Source organism: Oreochromis aureus, unplaced genomic scaffold, assembly GCF_013358895.1.
Source record: "Oreochromis aureus strain Israel breed Guangdong unplaced genomic scaffold, ZZ_aureus HiC_scaffold_346, whole genome shotgun sequence".
NCBI lineage: Eukaryota > Metazoa > Chordata > Actinopteri > Cichliformes > Cichlidae > Oreochromis > Oreochromis aureus.
This window is the reverse complement of record NW_024108894.1, coordinates 143-4,873: the sequence shown is the minus strand read 5'-3', so window position 1 is coordinate 4,873 and position 4,731 is coordinate 143. Positions and strand designations below refer to the sequence as shown.

General features: G+C 38.4%; 1 long non-coding RNA gene across 1 annotated transcript; it reads left to right on the top strand.

Moving 5' to 3' along the window:
• The first annotated feature begins 2,899 nt into the window (after positions 1–2,899).
• Positions 2,900–3,629, top strand: LOC116335703. The gene is made up of 4 exons (XR_005610654.1): positions 2,900–3,029; positions 3,224–3,343; positions 3,503–3,518; positions 3,598–3,629. It is a non-coding gene; the product is annotated as an uncharacterized LOC116335703 (long non-coding RNA).
• Positions 3,630–4,731: the final 1,102 nt, after the last annotated feature.

The window sequence follows — 4,731 nt, the reverse complement described above, 5'->3', positions numbered from 1 at the left end:
CACATCATGTACACAGATGATCTCGTGGTCTTTTGTCCTCGTAGTGCTGGTCTCCAGCAGCTCCTTCTTCTTTTGCTGTGGAAAATGATATCAGACATGATGCCTGTAAAAGTGCTGTCATGATTTGTAGAAGCAAAGAGAACAAACATTAAACATTTGCTGATGTTAGAACTGTCTGTAATAAGGTCACAAATGTCAGACATCTTATTACATGACAGATGATGAAGATATTTGCTTGTGCAACAACAAACATGCACACTGTGGATAAACTGTAGGAAAGCAGGTTTACAGAAACTTCTAATGTAGCTTCTAATGATGCTGTGAGATTATTACTGAGAGACCCAGATGGTTCAGTGAAATGTTTCCAGCTGCAGGAGTCACAACATTTAAATCTGTATTAATAAATTTCATTCATAGATTTATTTGCAGTTATGGTGGGTTTAGCAAGAACTAATATTTTTGCTGTGATATTTTGAATGCTAACATCTGTGAGCTTTGTCTCTTCACTGCATGTTGTTTCCAGATGTTCATTCAGCAGCGTCTCTCACAGTGAGTCCTGACAGAGTGCAACACTTCACCTCTGACTCTGTCTCACTGACCTGTGAGGGAAACTTCACTGAGTGGAGAGTGAGGAAGTTCTCTGAGGACGGCCGACTCTCTGACTGTAGGAGAATGACTGGATCCACATGTAACATCAACACATCAGAGTCAGATACTGGAGTGTACTGGTGTGAGTCTGGATCAGGAGAGTTCAGCAGTGCAGTCAACATCACTGTACAGAGTATGTTATTATACATTTACTTCTTGGATCTGAGTGATTTAGACGTCACATGAACATTTGTCCCAGCTTTGCTGTATGTGAAGTAATTCTATGTGGCAACACAAACAAAAATGAGGATTTCAGAAAATTTCAGGCACCAAAGCATCAAAAAATATTCTTGGTTTTTGTTCTCTAGTTAAATTAGTATTTTATATTTTCTCCATCAGAATACAACTCTAAAAAGCTCAACATCTCTCATCATCAATTGTATTTATAGTAACGTGCGCGGAAGATGAAGGGAGCATCCCAACTATATTGCCAGTCGTCTTAATCAGATTTTGAATTTGGGATCTGAGCTCAGAAAGTTTGCCAAACCATGTAGTGGTACCATAACAGATTCAACAATCTCCTTATAAAATAGCAACATGGTGCATTTATTTACTCCATGGACCCTCAGCCTTCTAAAAAATGCAAACACTGACTACACGAATAATCCACATGATGAACCCACTGTAACTGAACATCTAAACACTGTCATGTTGTCACTTGTTCAAACTTCTCTCCCGTAAATAAAACCAGGCTGAGATCTCCAATTGATCTTTGATAAAAGATCATTATAAATATGACGACGATTATTTTTCTATATATTTGACATGAATGTGTGTTTCTTACACCACTGCACAATCCCTTCAATCTCCGTTTTGTAAATGGCAACATCTGAATCTTTGGTTAACAGACTAAGAACTGCTGTATCATCAGAAAATGTAATCACATAGTTATTTGTACACTGATTTCCATAATTTTTTTTAATATAATATGAAAAGAACAGGAGAGCTCACACAGCCCTGTGAGACTCTTGTTCTTATAAACTGTATGTGTGAACGAGTAGAACTGACTTTAACTTCCTGTTGTGTTTTAATGAAAATAGCCAAACAACCATCTGATTATATAAGGATCCACCTTCATGTTATTTAACAGTGTATAAGTGTTTGTGGTATTAAACACTGATATTAGATCCAAAAATAACAATCGTGCATAAGCTGAGGGGTTTTCTAAATGCTTTAAAATCAAGTGAGTTAAAGTAATCAAGCCATCATCAGTGCTTCTCCCAACATTATATTTAAATTGTACTTCGCTTCACAAGTGCTCAACCATAATGCATTCAAAGGATTTCATTACTATTGATGTTACTGCTGCAGGTTTGTGATCATTATTTTGCTGATTGCAGCCTTTCTCTATATAGTGAGGATGAAGCTGATATCAATAGGTCTCCAAGCTGGATTCAGCTCATCAGCAAATGTTTAAAGAGAAAAGCTGAAACACCATCAGGCCCACAGGCCTTCTTGGTATTTAAGTTTTTAAATGCAGTTATTTTTATTTCATTCTATTCAAAACCCTTAGATCAGTTACTAAGTGAGTCTCTGTTAGATCACATTATGAGCTTACAAAATCTGACCATCAGCCGTTCAACTTCATTTACTACATGCATTTCTTTCTTACCTGGATTCAAGTCGATCATCTGTTTCACAGAGTCGCTTCTGTGAAAATCTTCCTGAAGCTTACATGTCAGCTTTTCTAAAAGTGTGCACCAGCTGGTCTGACTGAAACAATTGTGTGTGATTGTTTCACAGATGATGGTAATGGTCCTATTCTGGTGAGTCCTGTTCATCCTGTGACTGAGGGAGCTTCTGTTAGTCTGAGCTGCAGTTTGAGAACACAAAAAATACTTTCCAATGTGTTTTTCTATCACAATGACAAACTGTGCAGCACGGTGGCACGGTGGTTAGCACTGTTGCCGCACAGCAAGAAGGTCCTGAGTTCAATTCCGACATCAGGCCGGGGTCTTTCTGTGTGGTTTGCATGTTCTCCCCGTGTTTGCGTGGGTGCTCTCCGGGTACTCCGGCTTCCTCCCACCGTCCAAAGACATGCAACTTGTGGGGATAGGTTAATTGGAAAATCCAAATTGCCACTAGGTGTGAATGTGCGAGTGAATGGTTGTTTGTCCCTGTGTGTTGGCCCTGTGACAGACTGGCGGCCTGTCCAGGGTGTACCCCGCCTCTCGCCCTATGACAGCTGGGATAGGCTCCAGCGCCCCCCGCGACCCTGAAAAAGGATAAGCGGAAGCGAATGGATGGATGGAATGACAAACTTATTCAAAATGATACCCGAGGGGAGCTGAAGATCTCTGCAGTGTCAAAGTCTGATGAAGGTTTCTACAAGTGTCAGTACTCAGGAAGAGAGTCAGCACAGAGCTGGATGTCAGTTAAAGGTGAGCAGGATCAAAACATTTGATGTGTTTTTGTAAAAATGATTTTCATGCTTAATAAGGAACATTAGATTGTCTGTTTAAAGGCTTGAAGTCACATGTAACTATTTTGTGAGAACGTTTATAAAATCATGTTCTGAAACATGCAATATAATAATTATAGTTTAATAATACCTAATTATTATTTGTTGTTACAGTAACTGTGTCAGGAGCTGACAGCTCTTCATCTCCTGTGTGGTTGATGGTTGGACTGGTTTGTGGAGTCTCTCTCATTATTATTCTCCTGCTCTTGTTGTATCGCTGCAGACAGTCCAAGTGTAAGAGCCTCTTCTTTTCATGCTGTATTAGAGAGTTTATTTACTACATACACTTTAATTATTCACACATATACATGTATTCTGATCTCATGACACTAAATATCAGTGGAACAATTTATACATGACAAACATGTGTAATAACATTTGTCTCTTTCACAGATTCCTGCTTCACCAGGTTGGTAAAATACTTTTTATTATTATTTTAAACAAACATCAGTTACTTTTGACTTCATTGTGTTTATTTCATGTTTTAGGTCGATCCAGTCTGAGAGTCACAGTCCGGGCTGACGTCTATGAATCAGTCACACAAGTGAACAGAAATGGTCAGTATATGTGCTGAAAAGCACAGAGCAGTTTAAGATGAAACTTATTTTGATTTAATGAAACTAATTCCATGTAACCTGTTTTTACAATCCTGTAAATAAAATTATCAACATTTCAGGAGCAGATGAATATGAAAATGTCACCTCCTCTATTACTGACTTTAAAGATCTTAGAAGAAAGAGTGAGTACATAAAACCTGTGCAGTTTAAAAATAAAACAAACATCCTTTAAAACATATTTTTTTCCTTTGTGGATGAATTTGATGATCTTCACAGGGGAACATGACACACCAGAGCAGAGTGCTGTTTACTACAATGAAGTTGGGACCCACAGGTACAGTCACAACAGTCTCATTGCGTGTTTGGTTTGTTAGATCTCCACCTCACAGAAACACTTGTTGCAGATAATGTTCAGACACACTGGATACAAAGTCTGAGCTTCCTGGATGTTTTTATCACCTGCTGGCTGACTAACAGCTACTTTGAAACCAGTTTTACACAAAAGCTTTTTCTCCAGTTGCCAAGCTCAGCTCTGTATCACCTACTCTGAAGATTAGGCCACTTAAATGTGTAAAGAAGAAAATACATTTCATTTCATTTTCACATGTTTTTCACAAAAAAAATCTTTACAATACAGAACACATAACAAATGATACCATGTGTATATCAGAGACCACATGTTTAAATCAATGAAAGTAAATCAGGATGATTTCCTCCTCCACACAGGTGCAGAGGTGTGTCTGAGGGCTGCACCTCCTAAACAAAGCCTATAAGGTACAGTTAACTTTACGCTCTCTGTAAAGACTCAAACACACAGAACAGAACTTCACTTTACATCGAGGGCAGACGATGTTTTTATAATAAATGTTATTTTTTTCCAACAGGAAGCCACAGATGGGACAGGCACGAGGTGCAGCCAGTGACCCCATTAAACTGATGTTTTACTGTCCTTATTTTCCTCAAGTTATTGGTTCTGTTATTAGTTACCTAATATAGACTATTGTGAGTCATTTGACTGAAACTAACCAACTGACCTGGTGATGTCATGCTCTGTACTGACAGGAT